At 41.6% G+C, this 24,443-nt stretch overlaps 1 long non-coding RNA gene and 1 pseudogene across 1 annotated transcript in view; both read right to left on the bottom strand.

The window, feature by feature from the left end:
• LOC115070932 overlaps positions 1–2,656 on the bottom strand; it is a 57,076-nt gene extending 54,420 nt beyond the window's left edge. The window contains exon 1 of the long non-coding RNA XR_003850044.1: positions 2,376–2,656. This is a non-coding gene — a long non-coding RNA (uncharacterized LOC115070932). The remainder of the gene's footprint in view (positions 1–2,375) is intronic.
• A 6,344-nt stretch (positions 2,657–9,000) lies between these two features.
• Positions 9,001–9,710, bottom strand: LOC103736915 (annotated as a pseudogene).
• Between the last annotated feature and the right edge of the window lie 14,733 nt (positions 9,711–24,443).

Below are 24,443 nucleotides of genomic sequence, written 5' to 3'. Positions count from 1 at the left end.
TATTTGTCTTTTTGAGACAGGGTCTCCCTGTAGCCCCAGCTGTCCTGGAACTCACTATGTAGACCAGGCTGGCCTTGAACTCACAGAGATCCGCCTGCCTCTGCCTCCCAAGTGCTGGGATTAAAGGCGTGCACCACCACGCCTGGCTAATTTATATATCTTAATACTAGGAATTATGTTGTAGATAATGATTAAAGAGAGAATATTTTGACCTGAAAAAATTTTTGTGTTAATTTGATATTTTCAGTTTGTATGAAACCTCATTTAAAAATCAATATGATACCAAGTAAATTAATTTTAAGAAACATAAATTTATGTTGCCTATGTATACATATCTAATTATATATAAGATAGGTTTTAATAACTAAGATGTTATTATTTGTTGAGAATGTGGTTTATTATTTTTAAACCAAAACACCTTTGAAGTAGACAAACAAAATGAATACACCTTAAGATATTTTGAAAGTAAACTAAAACCAAAAAAGGTATTTAACAAATAGGATTTTATACAACCATTTTAGATGTTGTTTGTATAGGTAATCAGTATTTGAAAGTTTTGTGAAACACTTAATAAACCGGAAACACTGTTTAATAGATTTAAAAATAATTAGGGTACCCGTATATAAGGCCTTTGAATGTATCATCAAAATATTTATAAATTTGTACATGTATATTTTGATTAGGCATGCCAAAATTAAGCCAATAACTTTTCTGAACAATAAAACAATGAGAAAGGAAAAAGAGCTAAAGTGGCCATAGTTCAAAAATCGTTTTAACAGAAACTACATAAAAATAATTATATCAGACACAGATACCGTAATCACATGAAATCTAGGAGCACCAAAGAATAGAAGACAGAAAGCTTATATCTCTAGTTCTTTAATATTTAAAAGACTTAGTGGTATAAAAGAAAGGGTAAAATTTGTCACATAGATTTGAAATAGTATCTTTTTCCTTTTAAGAGCCAAATAACTATTTAAGAACCCTATCAATACCTCACAAGGAACACATGGACAAAGCGAAGTAACTTGGCAAGGTAGATTTTACTTTTATATAAAGCCGTTTAAAGGAATCTGCTTAAAGAGAGAACAGCTCAGCTTTTCTAGACCATCAGGTTCAGGATGTATCAGGGCCTTTTTTGAACAAAAGTCTTACAAGGAATGGTGGATTTAAAAGATTAGAATTTTTTGTCATAAATCAAGTTCTACGTTTTACATGTTTTGAAAGAGAAGACTAATATTTAATGTTTCTTACAGAGGGAGATGCCTTTACATATGAAACCCAGCAAAGTTATAATAGCATAATTTAAATCAGAGGAGACAGGAAAGACAAAAAGGAAACATTAACACTTTAGGTTAAGAATAAATAAAATCAAAATATTTATAATCTGATTTTTTTAATCTGATCAAGAGTCCAAGTTGAAAGCCAAAACAAAAATTGTAAAAGGATTAGGATTAGGACATGTGATTGAACATCTGTGATTTGTAGCCTCGAATGCCCTGAGACAAGATAGCAAAATAGACAAAGAAGTTTACCTGCCCAATTTAGAGCACCTGTAAAAGATTCCATATGACCAAGAAATAAATAAGTTATTAGGATTTTGGGGTACTTAGTAGTCACTAAGATGGTATGGGGAGAAAGAGTGTCCCCTTAAGATTTTTTTTTGATTTTTTTTTTTTTAAATTTCCAGTTGACCTTCCCAAACCAGGACCTTTAGGCCTAGGCATGATGTAATGTAGCTTTAGAGCCTGCATGGAGGTCAGACACATGGCAGGGAGTGGAAAGCTTTAGAGAAAATTAAAGAAGTACAAGATGCTGGGCAACTTGAAGCATTAACAAAAGCATGTTTAAATAAGAATATAAAGAAGAAGTTTTTCTTTGAAAAATTTAGAAAAGCAGGTAGACTTACAGAGGTCTAAACATTTGCAGCTGGGTTTAGAAGCAGAACAAGAGTTATGAGAGAGGGAGAGAGGAGAAGGATCTGGAGCATTTTTCCTGTGTAGGGAATCCATAACTAGTTAGAGGGAGGAGGGGAGAGATAGCCTAGATTAAAGGATGGAAGCAAAAGAGACCTAAACTTGGATAGACTGGTATCAGAAATCATCCTGAGCAAAGTGAGGAAGACACTGGAAGAGGGCAAAGACAGGGAGAACGATGGAAGACAGAGACCCTTCCAAGCCCATGGCAAAGGAAGGGAGAAGGAAGGAGTCCCATTGGGCCCAGCAGGAAGCTCCAGGAGCTCTGGAGCCATCTAAGTCTTAGTGGAGAGAGGGAGAGGAGACAGAGGTGGGAGAGAAAGAGAGAGAGAGAGAGAAGAGGAGAGAGAGAGAGGGAGAGAGCGAGAGAGATCCAGAGCTCTGTGGGAGAACATGTACCTAAACTCTGTCAGAGGGTGAGGAATGCAGATGGACTCATAATCTCGGGCCTGATGTGGTGAGTGGTGGGAGCTTATGCCGGTTGCAAGAGTGCATGGTCAGCAGCATGGTTCAGCAAGAGGGAACCAGGTCATAAGTAACCCAGTCATTCCTCTTCCTGGGTTCAGCACCATATGTTAGATAAAAGCCGGGCAGGGAATAGCCACAGAAAACACAGGAGGACTCCGGCCAAGCAGTTTATTTCTTAGGATTGCTGCTAGCTGGCAGCTCAGCTGAGGAGAGAAAGCAACCAGCCGCCTGCTGACTGCTGAGGAAGTTCTTATTGGGGGGTTGGGGAATGTGGAAGATGGCAAAAAAAAATCTTTACAGTTTCAGGGGAAGCAGCTTTGTACTGAGACAGCTCTTACATAAGAGGATCTGGGGTACAGGGACCTGTTTATCTTCTAAAATTATCTGGGGAACAGCTTTGTGCAGAGACAGCTCTAAATGCAGCTGCCTGGCCAGTTCCTGTTTTGCAAGGGGGCCCTCATGGCCTGTCTTGTGTGGCTTTTCTACACTGGAAGAGGGTCGTCTACAGACCTGGACTCTAACACAGAGGAGAAGGAAATTCTGTAAAATAGAAAATTAAAAAATCAACACATAAGGGACTGGAGGGATGGCTCAGTGGTTAAGAGCACTGACTGCTCTTGCAGAGAATCTGGGTTCGATTCCCAGCACCCACATGGTGGCTAATGACCATCTGTAACTCCAGTTCTAGGGGAATCCATCATCTTCTTCTGACCTCTGTGGGCATTGCATGACAGGGGTACACTTAGACACATGTAGGCAATACACTCATATACATAAAATAAAAATAATAAATAATTTTTTTTAAATCAACACATAAAAAACTCTATAGCATTCATAGATGTAACCAGCCAGCCATGGTAGTGCATGCCTGTAATCCTAGTGCTTGGGAGATAGAAGAAGGGGGGCCAAGAGTTCAAGTTCAGCCTCAGCTACTTGTGGCTACATGGGGCCCTGTCTCAAAAACAAAACAAGGCTAAACAGGGCTAAAAGATATATATGACATAATGGAAGGGACTGGCCATCTATGGTAACAGAAAGAAGGTAAAATATCTAGGCATGAACTTTTAAAGAAATATTCAAAATCTACATGAGGGAAATAACACTCCTGAAAGACTCAAAACTAGACCTAGAGGCTGGGGCTGTTGCTCAGCATTAGGATGCTTGCCTAGTGTCTTAGTTTCTCTTCTGAGGCAGTGATAAAATACCTTGACAAAAGCAACTTCAGGGAGAAAGGGCTTATTTTGGCTCACCGCTCCAAGAGGAACATAGTCCGTCATGGCAGGGAAGGCATTGCTGCAGGAGCATGAGGCCAACCAGTCACTGAAGCAGAGATAATAGGAAGTGGAGCCAGGCTATAAAACCTCAAAACACGCCCACAGTGACTTACTATTTCCAGTAAGGCCTCCTAAAGGTTCTGTAACCCTCCCCAAACAGTGCCACCAGCTGAGGACCAAGTATTCAAATACATGAGCATATGGGGAGATATTCACATTCAAACCACAACACTTAGCATGCTCAAGGCCTTGACTTTAAACCCCCAACACTGCCAAAATTAAATAAATAAATGAACAAACAAATGGAAAAACATACCATGTCTTGGATCAGAAAATATATCACAAAGCTGTCAGTTTTTCTCCCAAATTAGTTTATAAACTTAATGAGATACTTAACTTATAAATACCATCATGCTTTTACTAGAGCTTTGAAAATTGATACAGTTCACTTGAAATAAAAATCAAACAAGAAAAGTTAAGAGAACTCTTAAAAATGAGACTTAGGGTGTGTGTGCTGGAGAGGTGACTCAGTGGTTAAGAGCATGTACTGTCCTTGCAGAGGATTCAAGTTCAGCTCTTGTCAGGCAGCTTACAACCACCTGTAACTTCAGCTCCAATGCCCTCCTCTGACCTCTGAAAATACCTGTACCCAACTGCACATAAGCACAAATAGACCACACACACACACACACACACACACACACACACAGTTAAAAACATAAAATCTTTTCTGAAAGAAACAAGGGTCACTAATGATGTTAAACCTGTCATTTAATTTAAACAATAAACTATTGGCACATATATAATAAAGCAATGGAATAAAACAGAAACACAGAAATTGGTACAATTACGAAGAGAAGTTAATTATATTTGAAAAAGAGAGAATCTCAGACTAGTGGCAAAACCAGTATTTTCAGTAACTGGTATTGGGATACCTTGACAGCTATGTGAAACAGATAGCAGTAGTTTCATTCATTTTTTTCATAGAACAAAATATTTCCAGTGAATTCAGAGATTTCAATACAAAAATGAAATAATAAAAGATTTAAAGAAACATGAATAAATCTATTACATGGGAGTTGGGAAATATATCCCAAACACAATTAACAATATAGAAGCCACAGAAAAAAAGAAAGATACATTTGATTACATTAAACATTTTTCATGCCCCCCACAAAGGTCATAAGCAAAGTAAAATGAATTGGGAAAAATAGTTGCAACTTATATCACAAAAGGTTAATATAATACTGAAAGAATTTCTTAAAATAGATAGGAAAAAAGAAAATCCTATGGAAAAACAGGCCAGAGATAAGGATGATTGATTGAAAAACGTAAGTGCAAATGACTCTTATCCATAGAACAGATGCTCAACCTCTGTCAAGAGAAGTGTAAATTAAAACACATTAACATTTCACACATAACACTGACAAAAACACATGTTGGATTTTGCATTAATGTTCTCCAGAGAAACAGAACAGAGAAAGAGAGAGAGAGAGAGAGAGAGAGAGAGAGAGAGAGAGAGAATATAAAGGCTTGACTCATATGACTGTGGAGGCTAAGAAAGTTCTAAGCTTCAACAGGCAAGCCAGCAACCCAGGAGAACCAATAGGGTGCACCCATCCAAGTCTGAGGACCTTGGAACCAAGATAGTCGATGGTTTAAGTTCCCCTTAGAGTTCAAGCTTGAGTCTGAAGACAGGAGAAGACCAGTGTTCTAGCTTGAACATAGGCAGAGAGGACTCTCTTGTTGTGCCTTTTTGTCGCTTCAGGCCTTCAACTGATTGGCCCATTAACCTGGGGAAGGGCAATGTTCTTAACTTGATCTAGCAATATGAATATTGTTCTCATCCAGAAACACCTGCATAGACACACTCTGGACGGTGTTTAACCAAAGGTCTATGCACCTAGTGACCAGTTATATTAACACATAAACTTAACCACTACAGATAAGCGTGTTTAAAAACAGATGTTATCAATCATTGCAAGTAGAAATTGAAATTTTTAGAACAATTGTGAAGTGATTTGGGCAATAGCTAACGAAATTATATATATATATATATATACTTGGGAAATCAATCTTTGGCTGGAGAGATGGCTCAGCAGTCAAGAGCACTGGTTGTTCTTCAGAGGACCCAAGTTTGAATCCCAGCACCTACATGGCGGCTAACAACTGTCTGTAACTCCAGTTCCAGGGGATCCAATGCCCTCTTACATACATGCAGGCATAATACTCATATACGTAAAATTAAAAATTTTGAAAAAGAACTCAATCTCAAAAATACAATGGTCAAAAATATGAAAGGTGTGGGATGGGGACATGGCTCTTTTGGTAAAGTGTTTGCTGTGCAAGCATGAGGCTCTGAGTTTAATCCCCAGAACTCATATAGAGAGAGGAGAGAAAAGTAAAGCTTAGGAGGTGTGAAAAGCCAGAGGGAAATATATTAGCTCAAAAACATAATGAAAAATAACATACAATATCTGAACATGAGTGCATGTGTACAGCTGAAGGCTATATAACAAGAAACACAGTGCCAGACAGGAGAAACCTCCCTTTGAGTTGTTGATTAGGGTAGTCAAAGAGACTACCAACATAACACAGGTTATTACCACAGCCCTTGATTAACACCCAGAACTTGAAGGTAAGACCCTATGGCTAAAGACAGGACATACTTTGGACATAGACTTGGAGCAATGGAGCTGGAGCTGGCCCGGAAGCCGCCTCTCTGAAGACTAACTCTCTTAATTTTAGAGGACACTATACAAGCTGGTAAGGGAGAAAATCGATCAATGGTCCAACCCCAGCTTCAAAGCCTAATAACCACAGCAATGACCGACACAACAAACTACAGTGGTGCAGCAGTGGCACTTTTATCTAGGGGGTAAGCAACAGCTACCTAATTGGACTTAAAGCCCTCTCAGTGGGAAGGAACTCATGTGTGGCACTGTAAACTCAGCCAAATACACATGGCTGGAGAGGTCACAGAGCCTAGAGAAAACCCTATCTCTGTCACATCCCTAGACAAATGAAATTTCCTACTCTATGATAAATATGAATCCTTATATTTGCTGAAAAGTATACCATTCACCACTCATCAAAGAAGCTTTTTATTTTTTTTTTCTGCAGCAACAACAGCAGATGGAGACTATTAGAGTTCCACAACTGGTTAAACATAGAGAATAGGTGTCTGTGAGATGCCCAGCCCTAAGTGACACATCTGCAATGCAACCTCTACACCTAAGACTTACGAAACATAGCAGAACAGGGGGTAGAAATAATACTAATGCATCTCTCAACTCTCACCAGCAAAACTTCCTTGTCAAGAGCACTGGCTGTTCTTGCAGAGGACCCAGGTCCTCAGCTCTTCCAGCAAAACAGAGGGCGATGCACGCAGAAAGCCACAACTGGCCAAAGTATAGAGAATAAGAGACTCTGGCGTGTGCCCTTGGACAGGACTCCTGTATTAAAACTCACTCACCCATGGCTCAGAGACCATTGGGGAGGAGGTGGCCAAAAAATTTCAGAGCCAGGGCTGGTGCTTGATCATAAGGAAACAGAATCTTCTAGGCCTCTGGGAACTTGCTCATATGAACTTATAGCAATGGTGACAGCATGCACAAGACCCACGCAAACTCAATCAGACAAAAACCCAGCATAGAACTGAGGAAATGGGCAGGAGTCCCCCACTTTAGCCGAGTAACTATTGACCACTGATCACTGCTGGGTAAAGGAGAGTTAATTTTTAAGGGAGTGGCTCTGGAGTTGACTAGACTCCAGTGGATGAATCCACACTGAGGGTCATCTGGGTACACAAACTTGACTCAAAAGGCCTTAACATATATGACAGAATGCATGAAATCTGGTGGGGAGGAGGGCTATTAGGGGCATACAGATAGGGGAGGGGGTCTAACTAAGATTAAAATGTATGGAGTACACAAATATTCAATAAAAATGTACACTGAGAAAAAAATTCTTGTAACTGAAAAAAAAAATGGGTGTGGTGGCAACACAGCGCTGGGGAGGTGAAGACAGGAGTTCCCTGGGCTCAACTGCCCAGCTGTCCTAGCCTCCTCAGTGAGCCTAGGCCAGTGAGAAACTCCATCTCGAAATCCAATGTGGACAGTTCCTCAAACACCACCAGAGATTTCCCCTGGCCTCTGCAGGCATGCACTCATATGTACTTATGCACTCACACCTACCTACACGTGTATGTGCACACATATGTGTACCCCACACAAACTCAGACAAAAAAAGAAAGCTGTAAGCACAATGCTGTTTGTTATAGCACTGTGAGAAGCAGTGAAAGACCTGAAACATCTCGGAAGTTCACTAGTAAACTCTTCAACATAAAGTGAGATTCTACTCAATGGAGAAAGAAAAAATAAGGAATTTCTCTGAATACAGCTATGGAGTACTTGAGAATATCGTGTTAAGTGAAAAAGGGATACAGAGAGATGTAGACTACTTTGAAGTTTCTCTAAGAGCACAACAAGCATAAATATATACCTATACTGAATAAATTTGCATATGTCAGTACACACATTTGCTTATATTAAAAATAATAGAATGAACCATAAACTTTTTGGAGGAGAAATGGAACAGGGCTAAGAGAACTGGCATGGAGACAGACTTCTAGAACATACTGTTTTATTGACTTAGGGACTCAATAACATAATTATAAAACAATTCATGAGAACTAAAATTTTATTTTTTATATTTTTTTAATTTTTAAAAATACTTATTTTGAGCTGGGCATGGTGGCGCACGCCTTTAGTCCCAGCACTCAGGAGGCAGAGGCAAGCGGATTTCTGTGAGTTCAAGGCCAGCCTGATCTACATAGTAAGTTCCAGGCCAGCTGGGGCTACAGGGAGACCCTGTCTCAAAAAAGCCAAAAAATAAAAAACAAAAAACTTATTTGGCGTGCAGGGGCGGGGGGGTCTTTTTGAGACTAAATAAAATGTAGGAATGTAAGCGCAAATCCAGTTAGTACTAACCTAACAGAAAGCAGAAAGGAGTTTAAAATATCGTCATTGACTCTAAAATAATCTGATTATGCTCCTATGGAATATACCCTTAGGATAAAAAGAATGGAAAGCTATCTAAAGTTGTTTTTAGTAATGATATTGTAGTTGGAAGGAATAATGCCATTCCAAGAGTAGGTAGTATATTGAGAGATGGATCAAATAAGTAATTAAGTTGGTGTCAGTAAGAACTGAGATTCAGTCTTCCTCCCTCCCTCGCTCCCTCCTTCCTTCCTTCCTTCTTTCTTTTCAAGGTCTGGTTCTTTATTTGTTACTCCTAACGATTCTTTTTTTTATTGGAAGCTCCAGTGAGGACAGTCTAGGTCACTTGACAATCTGTTCCTGCTGCTGTTACTCTTTAGCTTCTTTCATTTTCGTAGCCAAATGTTCACATATTCTGCAACCTCTTCCTTACTTTTCTTAGTGTGTTGTTGCTTCAGAGCAATACGTGGGCGTTCACGTTGCAGGGCACATGCAGTATCAAGACACTGAATCTGCAGGGCTTTGGTCCTGGGCTTCTTACCTTCTTTGTCTGAGGGCTTGCTTCTAAGGACACCATCTTCTTTAGGGAGATTGAAGTTTTTGGATTCTGCCAGCTCCTCTGGGTCCCAACTGCCAAGGCACAGTAATTAGTATCTGTCACAATAACCAAGTTGAGAACACTCAGATTGGCATCCACAACACATCCCCAATCAGACTTGGGCTTTTTCTCTCCAGTTCTTGGTCTATAACAAGAACGCCCCTTACTCAATAGCAGTTGTGCTCTGCCATGGGTCAAGATGCCCTGATTCATGGGAAAAGCTTGTCATTCCCGCCACTGACTTGGACCACACAACCTTCCATTGTTCACCCAGATCAGCAGCAGCAACTTCCATGGCCATGTGCTTTTCATAGAAAGTATGACATTTGTGTGGGTTGTTCATTTCAGTGAGTTTCTGATGGCCAGTGGTTGGGAAGGAGATACTGAGCTTCATCTTGATGCAGTTGACAGCCTACAGGGAGCCACAAAAAAAAAAAAAGTAAAAACATATTTTCAACAAAATCAGCAGAGATACAAATGTATGAGTTTTCTAAGGTTAAATAAAAACACTGGACTTGTGCATCTGGATTAGAAACACCAGTGTAAACTCATAACGTTTTTTACTCTTGGCCAACATAAAGCATCCCGAGGCAGTGATAAGCCCTGAAATAATAGCCAGTCCTAACCTTAGATTGTAGTTTCTGCACACTGTTCCCCATTCTGAGGAGCCAGGGCTTCTAGAAGGTGTACTCACAGAATGGGCACTTTTCAAACTACCAAAAATCCACTAGAATAGCATCCAAAAGATATGTATGCCGACTTGACGAGGTGCACACTGGTCATTGTGATGCAATTTTACCATTGCCTTTATGTTCCCCTAGAAACAGACCCCAAAGATTCTGATTGCACATACTTCATTTGAGAAATTCAGGAGTCACTGGTAGGGGATGGGAAACTGATATGGGAAGGGGAAGGCAGAGCTAGGGATATAGCTCAGTTGGCAAAGTGCTGGCCACACAAGCACAGGACCTGATTTCAATCCTTACAACCCAGGTGAAAAAGCCAGGCATGGTAGTATGTGCTTATAATCCCCAGACTGGGGAGGCAGAGACAGGCAGATCTCTGGGGCTTGTTAGTCAGCCAGCTTAACCAAACAGGTGAACTCCAGGCCAGTGAGAAACCCACTTCAAGAAGCAAGGTGAACAGCATCTAAGGAATAATACCTGAAGGGGTCCTCTGGCCTCCACATGCATGTGTACACATGAACACACACACATACCCAAACAGTGTTGTTGCTAATAAAAAAGAGAAAATTATAAAACTAAAATGCCACCAATCCACACCATTTAATGACTGGCACCATTGATGTGCCATAAAGAGAGATGACCAGGAACCATGCATGCTTCCTTTGTCACGTGGAGATAATCTCCACTCTACCACAAAATTTGATTCTGATCAAGTTTCTATTACTAATTTATGGGAAAGAGAGGGAAGAGAGAATGTGGTAAAGGACATATGAGGGTTCAATCAGCAGGATCCAGATGGAAAATTTCATGGTTGTGCTGTCTAATAGAAGTGGACCATGAGCCACATGTGTAACCAATTCAGAATGTTTACTTAGCATGAGTCGAAGTGAGGCCCTGGGTTCCATCTCCAGCACTATAGATGAATAGACAGGCAGACAAATGGACAGAATGGTTGTTTGAATGGGAAATGTCCCCCATGGGCTCAGGTATTTGAACATTTGGTCTCCAGTTGGTGGAGCTATTTGGGGAGGTTATGGAACCTTCAGAAGGTACAGCCTTACTGGAGGAAGTGTGTCACTGTGGGTGGACTTTGAGAGTTCAAAATCTCACCCCACTTTCAGTTCGCTCTCTCTGCTTCAAGTTTGCTGCTGAAGATGTGAGGTCTGAGCTTCCCAAGGTGGCCGCTTGCTGCCACACCACCCCCACCACTGTGGACTCTTCCTCTGGAACTGAAAACCAAAAGAAACTTTCAACTTGTTGCTTTTGGTCATGGAATCTTATGACAGCAACAGAAAAGTAATTAATACAGATTAGGGGAGTGGGGTGGGTGGGTGGATGGATGGATGGATGGACAGACAGATACATAGATAATATAAATAAAACAAATTTTTCTAGTAATGACGTTTAAATTTTTTATTTTTATGTGTGTACATGTGTGCACATGCACCACACACATGTGGAGGTCAGAGGACAACTTGCAGGAGTAGGGTATCTCCGTCCACCATGTGGATCCCAGGGATAAAACTCAAGTCATCAGTCCTGGTGGCAAGCACCTTCATCAACTGAGCCATCTCGATAGCCCTAGTAATCACATTTTTAAAAGTAAAAATAAACAGGTAAAGTTTTCTTGTGCTTCTGGAGATCAAACTCCAGGCCTTGTACAGCTAGGCCAGTGTTCAACACTCAAGTATATCCTCTGCCTTTGTTTGGAGGAGCCTGGCCTCGCTACATAGCTCAAACGGCCTCAAACTTGAGATCCTCCTGCCTCAGCCCCCTTGCTGGAGTAACAGGTATACAGTGTTGTACTTGCATTGCAATTTTTTTTGATAATCTTTTCTTTGACACAGTATACCCAAAATCTTATCATTGTAACATGTTAACCAATAGAAAATCAGTAACTGGATATTTTGCATTCTTTTTATATGAGATATTTAAAATCAGAGTGCAACTCACATTTAAAACATCTCAACTTGAATGCTAAATTTTCATCAAAAATACTTAAACTGTATTTAGATTTCATAAAATTTGCACATCAATTTATTCCAAATCTTAAAGTTTTCCAACAACAGAACCAAGTAGCAACTTTCGTATTTAAATTTATGAGTTAGACTTAAGTAAATGTGAATTTTAGTTCTTCAGTCACAGTCTCCACTTTTCAAATGCTTGCTTGACCTAGGTGTTTTGTTTGTTTTGTTTGCATTACTTTGTGTGTATGTGCAGGTATGTGGTATTCGTGTGTGTGCAGGTGCACAGGTATGTGCATGTGTGTGGTGACCAGAGGACAAACTTAAGCGTCATTCCTCGGGGGCATTCACCTTGTCTTTTTGAGAGAGAATCTCTCACTAGTACCTGGGGCTTGCCTATCAGGCTAGGCTGACAGGCCAGTGAGCCCCAGGGGTCCAACCATCTCCACCTCCCTAGTGCTGGGGTTACAAGTGAGTTCCACCATGTCTGATTTTTCACATAGGCACTGGGATTGAACTTGTGTCCTCATGTTTATACAACAAGCATTTTACTAATTGAATGAGTTATCCCCTCAGCCCCCTATATATTTTTTGAAGATGTTTTTCATGGGCTTGTTGTCCTGACGTCTTCTCAGCACTGTTGTGATTGTCAAATGTGGCTACTATTTGAAACAGGGCAGCTTCATGGGATTATTTTCGCCCAAAAACATTACAAGAGAAAAACAAATATGGAAAGGGAATCTACAGATTAAAGAAATTTACAAGACATTAAAGAGACTTGTATAGACCTTATTTGAATCCAGATTCAAACAAACAAATAAATAAAAAGATTAGGACACCTGCTTCCAAACACACCGTCAGAAAATAGAAATTGAGGCTTAGATGGAACAAAATTGGCCCTGATGTTCTTCCTTCCTTCCTTCCTTCCTTCCTTCCTTCCTTCCTTCCTTCCCTCCCTCCCTCCCTCCTTCCTCCTTCCTTCCTCCTTTCTTTCCTTTCCTTCCTTTCTATTTATTTATTTTGTATGTGTCTGGAGGGGGGATACACACATGTATCACTGTGAACACATGGAGGTCAGAGGACAACTTTCAGAATTTGGTTCTTTCCCTCTCCGTCATGTGGGTCCTGGGGATGGAACTCAGGTCATCAGGATTGGCAGCAAGTGCCTTCACTCTGAATTGTCTCACTGGTACTTACTTATTTTTGAGATCAGGTCTCATGTAGCACAGGTTGGTCTTGAACTGGATATGTAGCTGAGGATGACTTTGAACTTCTGATCCTCCTGCCATTACCTCCCAAGTGCTGGGATTACAATCATGCACCACCATGACCCGTTTCCATGGTGCTGGGGTGGTCAAACCCAAGGCAGGGCTTTGCGAATACTAGGGCGGCACTGTACCAATAAACACTGAAGCTAGGTGACAAGCGCACTGAGAACTTCATACAGTCACATCCTCAGGGAGCTGCTTCTGGGATGCCCAACGCATGCTTCAGTCCTTCATAGAAAACAGCATAGTATTTGCATAACCAATGCACTTTGTCTTATGTACTTTAAACCATCTCTAGATTGCTCATAATCCCTAATACAATATAAGGACTATGACAATAGCAGTCATATTGTACTGCTCTGGGAATAATTACAACACTGTCTGTACAGGTTTGCAATACACGTATTTTTTAAAGATTTTCATCTTACTTCTTCATGTTTGTGTGTCTGTGTCTGTGTCTCTGTGTGTGCCTGTGTCTGCAGGTGTCCTGAGACCAGAAGAAGGCATTGGATATCCTGGAGCTGGAGTTACAGGTAATTGTGAACCACCTGTACTGGGAACTGAACTTGGGTCCTCTGCAACAGCAGCAGGTACTCTTAACCCTCTTAACCACTGAATCATTTCTCCAGTCTTATACAGACATAATTTTTAAAAATATTTTATTTATTATTTGTATTAGTTACTTTTATGTTGCTATGATAGAAACATTGACCCAAGCAATTTATAGAAGGAAGAGTTTGAGCTTAAGGTTCCAAGGAAATTACAGTCCGTCATGGCAGGGAGGCGTGGTGGCTGGAGGTGGCTGGAGCAGAAGCAGCGAAAGCTAAGCTCTCACATCACATAGGCACAGGAAGCAAGAGAACAACTGGAGATCCAGCAAGGCTTAAGAACTCTCTAAGCTGCCCCCAGTGACGTGCTTCCTCCAGGATAGCCACACCTTCTAAGACCTCCCAAAACAGCGCCACCATCTGGGGACAGAATGTCCAAATACTTGGAGCCTATGGGGGACATTTTCATTCAAACCACCACATTATTTTTATGTGTATGCGTGTATAGCTTCATGTATGTAAGTGCACCCATGTCGTACAATGCCTGCGGAGGACAGAAGAGGCCATCAAATTTCCTGAAACTGGAGTTTCAGACAGTTGTTAGCTTCCACATTGGGTGCTGAGATTTGAACCTGGATCTTCTACAAGAACAGTCAGTGTTCTTAACCTCTGATCCATCTCTCCAGCCAATACAGACATAATTTTAAAAAGTGGTTTTAATCCATGGTTGATTGAATCTGTAACTGCAAAATCCATGGATAGAGGGCTAAGTAAACTCTGCTTTTATTTATTTTTAAAATTTTTTCATAGTAAAAAAATGTGTATATGCATGTATTTGTGCATGCATGTGCATATACATGTGTGTGCATGTATTTGTGCACTGTGTGAGCATGTGTGCATGTGTTGTGTGTGTGCATGTCTCTGTGTGGGGGGGTGTAAAATATAGTGAATTCAAGGTTGGCCATGATATCATGTAGACCTGTGTTCTTGGATGAATAACAGTGTCCCCAAGATGATGCATGCCACACAGCCAAACATACACATGAGTACCATCTGTCACATACAAGATGTCCCTGCTCTTTTGCCATCCAATCCCCACCCCCATGTAGCACAATATATTGTAGACATATTTTGAATTTTTTGCACAGAAATACACCTTAAAATTATAAAGACTACATAGTTCTCCATCATGTGAACATGTCCAATTTATTCTAATTACTCCACTATTGATTGATATCTGAGTTCTTTCAAATGCTCGCTAATAAAAGCAAGAGTCGTGATGAACACCCCCCTACAAACATCCTTTCATATCATGTGGTTATTTCCTTGGGATAAGTTCCAAGAAGTGGAATTGCTGGGCAAAAACAGCCCTGAAAGGCTTTAAAAGCAGGTCTTTGAAAAGATGGGGCCCACGGCACCAGCCTGGGCCTGATGCCAAGGAGTTCCATGGTTGCTCTAGGCTCCAGGTATTCGGTCCCAATCCTGTGGCCACAACACGCCAGGCTTCCTCAGTCTGGGCAGCAATCTGACTCACAAAATCTGCAATGGAATCCAGAAACATGAATTTTTAAACAAACTTGTAGCTGATTCTAAAGCAGGTGGTCCAGGAGTCCATCGGTGAAAGAACGCTCATCAACCCTGGCTCCTCATCAGTGTCTCCTGAGACATTCTGGAAAACATGCAGCCCTGTCCATAGCCCTGGGAAATGTCTTTTTCAAAAAACATGAGATAGGGTTGGTGTGTGAAGGCAATCTGTGAATGCACATGTTGGTTGTTTTCCTTTGTGTCGTCTTACACCCCATTTTGTTTTTGTGTGTTCCCTTCCTTACTGTGTGTGTGCATGTGCATGTGTGTGTGGGGGGTGTCTTCCTTCTTACTCTTCTCGTGTGCCCTCTTTCTCTCCCTCTCCTCTGCATCTCAACTCACCTCTTTCTCAGGCACCCTCATTGCTAAACTTAATTGGTAATGTGATTTTCTCTGTGCTAATTTAACATATGCAAAATACTATGCATTATATATGCTAATCAGCCAGGGTTCTTAGTGAGCAAGCAGCAGAAACCAATTTTGGCTGTTTGAAGCAGAAAAGGAGTATCTTCAAAAAGACACTGAAGCCAGGCATGCTGCTGCATGCCTATAATTCTAACACCTGTGAGGTGGAGGCAGGAGGATGACAAGTTTGAAGCCAGTCTGGGTTACATGGTGAATTCAAAGTCAGCATGGGCTACCTAGCGAGACTGTGTCAAGACAGAGATACACATATATCTGTAATCTCAATGTTTGGGAGCCCAGAACAGGATGGCTCAAGACCTGCTGGGATACAGCAAGAAGCTGCCTCAAAAAATAAATAAAAATAATAAAAATTAAAAGGTACTGAATAGGACTGGAGAGATGGCTCAGTAGTTAAGAGCACTAGCTGCTCTTGCAGAAGACCCAGGTTTGATTCTCAGCAGCTACATGGCAGCTAACAACCATTCATAACTCCAGTTCCAGGGGATCTGACACCCTCTTCTGACCTCGGCACTGCATGACATGGGTGCACTTACCTACACACGGAGGCAATACACTCATACACATAAAATAAAAATAATAAAATATATTTTTTTAAAGATACTGAGTAATTGACAGATTCTCTGTGTGGGTTGGAGAAACAACTTGAAATTGTTTGCCAGGGTTACTGTCCCCAGGAATGCCTAGAGCAGGTTGTCAAAACACAGCTGTTGTCCTGGGCCCTATGGCCCTGACCAGGGAGGCACAGGTGGCCCTACTTCCAGCAGACAGTACCCCACACGCCTTCTTGGAATGGAAATGGGTGCTGGGTGCTCTTCATCTCGCCTTCCCTCTTGGTTGTGAATCCGATGTCATCCTGACTCTGAACCTTTGCCGGCCTTTTTCAAATGAGCAGAAAGAGCCCTCTTTCATTTGTGTTTCCAGCTCCCTTGGCTTCTCATGGTGTACTGATTGTGATCCTGAGGCTACTGAAGGTTAGAAGTATGAGGATGACTGGGAGAGCCATCTTCTCTCAATGCTACATGACTCCTGAAATGTGGAAGGTGAGTAGGATGTGACCAAAAGCAAGCAAAACTGCCCCGCCCTGCCCTGCCCTGCTGAGTGCTTTATGGCTAAAGCAGGCTGTCTTGCAGGGCAATGAACCGAACACAGGTAAGATCATCAGAGAATGTGCCCCCCCCCCCGCTTCTGGCAGAACCCTAGCTATTCAAATGTGGCTATACACATTGCTTCCTTCTCCCTTGAAATGGATACCCAACTTTGAAATTATGAGCACTGTAGACCAAATTCACTTTGTTCTGTGTCTGGCAATATGGACAGCCTGCACAAAAGTTCCAGGTGTGGGGATGGGGCTTTAGACTGAGTTTGACCTATGATAGATCTTTCTAGAAAGTAGTATGGTAGTTTGTGTTGACAGCCTTTAAGAAAAGTCTATACTTGAAGTTCAAGCACAGATTTATGGATAATGATATGCATTGTAATGTTCTTCAAAATGGTTTTTAAAAAAGAAAAAAGAAGCTGGGCGTGGTGGTACACGCCTTTAATCCCAGCACTTGGGAGGCAGAGGCAGGGGGATCTCTGTGAGTTCGAGGCCAACCTGGTCTACATTGCAAGTTCCAGGTCAGCTGGGGCTACAGGGAGACCCTGTCTCAAAAAGACCCAAAGAAAGAAAGAAAGAAAGAAAGAAAGAAAGAAAGAAAGAAAGAAAGAAAGAAAGAAAGAAAGAAAGAAAGAAAGAAAGAAAGAACCTTTGTTTAATACTAAGGGAAGGTGTTTAACTAAATCAGTGTACCCCATATCAGTCTAGAATGGAGCCATTAGAAAGGGTTTTCAGAGAATTTTTACTAGTGATGGGAAACAGTCACAGTGTAGTAAGATTAAGAATTAGCATTCAGGGTCTGAGGAGATGGCTCAGTTGGCAAAGTGCTTGCACAGGTATGAGGACCTGAGTTCAATACACACACACAGACACACACACACACACACACACACACACACACACACACACACACCCATGTCAAACTCAAGTTTTAAGAAAGCCAGGTGTGATGGCACATATTTGTAATCCCAACACTGGGGTAGAGTCAGACAGATCCCTGGAGCTCACTAGCCAGCCAGCCTGGCCTACCCAGCAAGCTCCAGGCCAACAAGAGACCCTGTCTCAGAAAACAAGGTAAGGACGACAGAGTGGCTTCACGGGTAAGGGCACTTGCTGCTCAAATATGAGGGTTGAGCTCAGATCCCAGCACTCCTGGGTGTAGACACTTAAGCCTGTAACCCCAGCACTGAGCAGAGCATCCCTATGGATGGCTGAGAGATGCCCTCTCAAAGGAATAACACAGAGAATAGGTGCACAAGACGTCTAGTAAGGATAATAGATGGTCTCCACGTGTGCACAGGTGTGTGCACAAGCACACACACTTGCACAGGCACACCCACAAGCACACACATGCACATATACCACACACACAAAGAAAAAACCAAGGTGGATGCCTCCTAAAGAGCAACACCCAAAGTTTTGCCTTGGCCTTCCATGTAAGCATGCATGTAAACACATATACACAGGTACATCCACACAAACACACACATGTATGTATACTGCCACAAACACACCAAGAGAAAAGAATTAGGATTCAGAACTGTGTGTACAGTGCTATTTCAATTTTGTAAAATTAGTACATGCAGATCTCTAAGTAAAATATTTAAAAGAAACATCAATTCCTTAGATATTTATGTCTGGTGATTTTTTTCTTCGTATTCTTTACTAGATATGGACAATTTTTATTTTTTTGGTACAAATTCCATTTCTTTAATAAAAATAAATTGCTTCCCAGCACTTGGGAGTCAGAGGCAAACAGACCTCTGCAGGTTCAAGGCCAGCCTGGTCTACATAGCAAGTGCCAGGCCAGCCAGAGCTACATAGTGAGACCTTGTCTCAAACAAAACAAAACAAGCCATTGCTATTTTACCATGTTGCTGCATACTGCAGCTTTTCCTTCTCTTTAAAGGCTGAAAAATATTTCATTATATATATCCCACAGTTCCTTACACACTCCTATTAAATTTTGCCATTAATCAATAATAAGGGCCTGGGGTTAAAGTGCTTGCATAAGGACCTGAGTTCAGATTCCCCAGAACCCATGTAAATGCCAAGTGGGCATGGCAACCTCCCTGCAATTCTAGTGCTCAGAAGGTGAAGACAGGGACTCCCAGAGCAAGCTGGTTGGTGAGACTAATCATATTGGTGAGCTCCATGTTCAAGCAAGAGATACTGCTTCCATGAATAAGGCCTTCAATGAAGACCTCCAATGTCAACCTTAGGCCTCCCCATGCACATGCACACATGTGCACTTGCATACATATGAACAAGGGTACACACATGCATGCATACCACACACACTCATATATACATCACACATGCATGCACACCACACACACTCATATATACATCACACATGCATGCACATCACACACACTCATATACATCATACATACATGCACACCACATACATTCATATATACATGAAAAAAACAAGATGAGCATTGAAATACCATAATACTGGGGCTGGAGAGGTGGCTCAGCGGTTAAGAGCACTGACTGCTCTTGCAGAGGACCCGGGTTTGATTTCCAGCACCCTCATGGCAGCTACGAACCGTCCTTAACTCCAGTTCCAGTTCCAAGGGACTCTGAAGCCCTCTTCTGACCTCCGTGGCATTGCACAACACAGGTGCACTCACATACATGCAGGCAATACACTCGTACACATAAAATAAAAATAATTTAAAAAAAGAAATACCATAATACTCGTTTCAGCTTAATTGAATGACCTGGTGGTTGTGACTCTTTATAGTACATGCTTCAAAAAGAAAGAAAACATGTCCTTGAGGAAAATGGGTGCAATGAGGGGGCAAGAAAGCAAACATTTTTAACTACTATTTTCATGTGTCTCTCTATGAAGAAGAAATGTCATCAAACTGGGGCCTGAGGACTGCAAGTTGCCTCAGTGAGTAAAGGCACTTGCTGCCAAGCCTGACAACCTAAGTTCACTCTCTGGAACCCACATGGTAAAAGGAGAGAACTAACTCCTGCAAGTTTCTCTCTGGCCTCCACATGCACACTGTGGCACATATGCACTTTCACACACACACATACACACAAAATAAATAAATAAGTAAATAAATAATAAAAATGCAATTAAAATATCATCAAACTGGAATGCAAGAAATTGAAAGTCAAGATTAGGACAGATAGTGGAAAACTACTTTAGCTGAATGTCTAAATCAGACTCTACCTCCCTCTTAGCTGCCACATGAAAAGTTGCGTTCCATAGGAAGCCACTGTTCAAATACTTCATAATTATCTTTGAACCCATTTCAAATCCTGTTAAAACCACAATGAGGCCATAGGGTCAGAGGAGTGGAGATGGGAAAGGGTTTAGGGGAAAAAGGCTTCTAGAGAGAATGTGGGTACTTCTCTTTCATCAGAAGATGGGAGGCTTCATAGAAAACAGCGGTTGAGAGGAAGAGGCTGGGATAGTCAGCAAGGGTCCCATTGTTGCCTTAAAAGACTAAAAAGAACAAAAAGGAAAGCATTTGGGGAGCACGGAGAGTGAAGAGAACTTGTACGGAAGAGGATTCCTGCTCCTCAGCCTCTCAGCACAGCCCACCCTCAAGGAGTCAGAGTGCCAGATCTGCAGGAATAGATGTTCTAGATGGGTGCACGCTTGTCCTGGCTGGAAGTTTCCTGCTAGCAGCAGGCCTAGAGTAATGGGAAAAAGTTAACTTTAAATAAATTTCCAGTTTACTTGTTAAATATGAGTAAAATTCTAAGCTAAATTGAGGCTGTATTTGGCACCTTAAAGATATTGTAGAACTTTTATTTATCATGAGTAATGTGACCAAAGAGTCCCAGGACAGATGACCTGTCGTCCATAGTCAGGGAAGACTATCCTTGCTGATTAAGTTTTAAGAGACAATGAGAAAATTAAGTTGCTTTCTACCTATATCACAGCAATGCATGTATAAAGTACATCGCCAACTGTGCTTGTGAGTTGTTACCCTGTCCAGAGAGCTGACCTCTCAAATCTTTATAAAATCCCAGAACATGAGATACAATGTCAAAAAGAGCACAAATGAAAATGTTGGCCCAGGGCTGGGGACATGGCTCAGTTGGTAAACTGCTTGCCACGCAAACATGGGGACCTGCATTTGATCCACACACCCATGTAAAAAGTGGGGTGAGGGTAGCTGAGGACATGAAGACAGGCAGATCCCTGGAGCTCCCTGGGAGCCAGCCTAGCTGTCCTTGCTGTTTGGGGACCCTGTCTCAAGACTCAAGGAAGATGGCTCCCTAAAAACAGCACCCGAATTTGACCTCTGGCCTCTATATGCACAGAGAAAGGCCTACACACACACACACACACACACACACACACACACACACACACAAGTTGGCCTGCTTTTTAAACAGTGTAAACAGTGTAATAGATGAAATTCAGAATTTGATTGACAAGTACTGCCAGTGCCAACCAAAGTCTAGAAAAGATTATTGAACAGATGGCTTTCTGAGTTTTAACAAGAAAGCAGTGTTTGCTAGGAACTAGTGTGGACACTAAGCACCAGCCTAGCTCACCCCTCCCCCACAAACTCTCTCTCTCAGGTTAGTGGATCAGGGTCTTTCATAGATTCTGCATCTTGATTTCCATGAGGCCTTTTTCTATCTTTCTGGTTTTCTCTATGCAAAGGTGGGCACATGTGACAGGTGGAGAAGTAGAGTTAGAATCAGTTGACAGTGGCTCCAGTGTTGACTAATGAGCTGTGTCACCCAGAAAGGGAATTCAGTGCCATTCACATGGACTTTGTTCTGGTTCTGTGTAAGTTAATAATTATTTTTCTAATAGGCACAAAAACATTGTATACGTTTACTTATAAAATACTTTGGGATGCATATATAGCTGACATGATTTTGAAATCTGAGGAAACCCATCTGTCTCCCCAAGTATTTATCATTTCTTTCTAATGAAAACATCAAAGTCCTCTCTTCTAGTTTCTTTGAAATGCATAGTTCATGATCATTATCTACAGTCACCTTCCTGGGAACATTTTTTAATAATAACTTGGAAGGAGACATGGGAACTGGTTTTAATCAAAAGTGTATAAAACACTGAGACAGAAAGGATAGTGAACACATTTGAAGAACTATATATTTTTTCAAGCTTACAGTTCTTATGTACAGACACCTTCCGGCAGTGAAGGCTGAAATATCTGCACCCAGCACAAAGATGGCTCAATTGACTGAAGCTCAAGGTTCTCTTTGGTCATGTGGTTCTTGGCTTCCCACCCCCAGGTTCAGCTTCTGTCTTAGTTCCTCATGCACTGCAATGGCACCCCAGCTCCTTCCCACAACTGCTCCCAACCTCACTGGACCAAACCTATGAACCACTTGTGCTCCCCAGGGCCTCTCGCCCCTCCACCCACACCACTTGTGAGGCCGCTGCTTGTCTCCACCAGGTTTTAATGCTCTGGGCATCTCGCCAGTTCCTGCCATTATCAGTCTCCTTAGAGCTTTGAGAACAGGTCTGGGAATTCCTTTCCCTCCTTGCACCAAGTGTCTACTTGTTCCAGCATCCTAATCCCATATATCCCTGTGCATAAATACCCATGTCCTTCCCATCGGTATGAAATCTCCTAGGACAGAACATCAAGACTGCATTGTTTAGAAGTTGAATTGCAGTACTACAGGGTGGGGGTGAGCATGCCTTGACAAGACTCTATATAGAGCCTTTGAGCTGATTTGCCTAACCTAATTTGCCTAACTTGAATTTGCTTAAAGTCTTAGCTGTTGAAAATATATATCCTAAGAGTACATTTGTGTAGTTTGCATAGGATGAAGTTACTTTATAAAGCATTTTGAATGTTGAATGATTCTTGCTATTTTATCTATTTTTAAAATACGTGAATTATTATGCAACTTTAGGGGACTTCTGCCTTTATATCACATTTCTACAAGTTCTTTTAAACTTACTACCCACCACTTGGCAGTTTTTTAATAAAGTCCTATTTACCCTAGAGGAACCAACAAAGCCCTCTGTAACAAGAATAAACAAAAAGTTCATATCCAGTCTTATTCTTAATAGTAAACACTAGAAATAAATGTGTCAATGAGTGAATGGATCAAAAAATTTGTCTGTATTAACACAATGGGTTTATCATTCAGCAATAGGAAGGAATTAACTGTGGATACCTTCAATAATGTGAATTAATCTCAAAAACATTACACTGAGCAAAAGAAGCCAGGAAGTGTGTAGGTCTGGTTTTGTTTATGGGAAGTTCAAAGGCAGGGACAAATTAAAGTTCCGTGAAAGAACTGTTACAGTTCTCATCCAGGAGCAGAGACTGACAGGAAGAAGCCGTAAAGGAATTTGCTGAAATAAGGGAGATTGTTTCATCATCTGGAAAATGACCACTATACGAAACAGCATGTACAGAGCTGGATATGGTGGTACACACCTTTAATCCCAGCACTTGGAGAGGCAGAGGCAGGCAGATCTCTGTGAGTTCAAGGCCAGCCTGGTCTACATAGTGAGTTCCAGGCCAGCTGGGGATACAGGGAGACACTATCTCAAAAAAAGGAAAACAGGGCTGGAGAGATGGCTCAGCGGTTAAGAACACTGGCTGTTCTTGCAGAAGACCCAGGTTCGTATCCCAGCACCCACATGGCAGCTAACAACTGTCCGTAACTCCAGTTCCAAGGGATCCGAGAGCCTCTTCTGTCCTCCATGGGCATTGCACGACATGGGTGCACTTATCTACACACAGGCAATACACGCATATACATAAAATAAAAATAATAAATAATTTTTTAAAAGGCAAACCCATCTTATACACCCAAAGCCATGGAGCTCTTAAGACTTATGTGTCTATGTGCACATGTTCTTATACATACAAGTTCATATGTATGCAGAGGTGAGCACACACATCCAGCTGTGTGTGTATGTGAGAGAGAGAGAGGAGAGAGAGAGAGAGAGAGAGAGACAGAGAGAGAGAGAGAGAGACAGAGACAGAGACAGAGACAGAGAGAGAGAGGACCATCTCAGGTGTCATTCCTCAGGTGTCATTCCCCAGGTACCATCCACTTTTTTTTTTTTTTTTTTTTTTTTTTTTGAGATAGGGTCTCCCACTGGCCTGGAACTCACGGAGTAGTCTAGCCTGGCAGGCCAGCAAGCCCCAGGAATCTGCTGGTCCCTGCCTCGCCAACACTGTGAATACAAGTGTGTGCCACCCTGCCCAGCATTTTTTTTAATGTGGGTTCTAGCTATAAAGCTCAGGTCCTTGTGTTTACAAGGCAAGCATTTTCCTAAATGAGCTATCTCCCCACTCCAGAATTATTTTTTAAATTTCTGTTTCATACAAGTATCCACTCAAAAACATACCAGGCTGCGTGTGGAGCTCAGTGGAAGAGCAATAGTGCACTACCTAGCATTTTTGAAACCCTGGTTTCTATCCCTAGCGCTACAAAACACATACACACACACACACACACACACACACACACACACAATGTTTTCATCCCAGTTTCCAGTTCAGTATCTACATCTTCAGCACAATGTAGAGTTTTAGGGGCATTTGATGTAGGTACTTGGGTTGTTCCTGTT

This window comes from Nannospalax galili, unplaced genomic scaffold (assembly GCF_000622305.1).
Source record: "Nannospalax galili isolate Female #2095 unplaced genomic scaffold, S.galili_v1.0 scaffold54, whole genome shotgun sequence".
Lineage (NCBI taxonomy): Eukaryota > Metazoa > Chordata > Mammalia > Rodentia > Spalacidae > Nannospalax > Nannospalax galili.
Note: the sequence above shows the minus strand (reverse complement) of the source record. Positions and strands in the feature narration are given on the sequence as shown.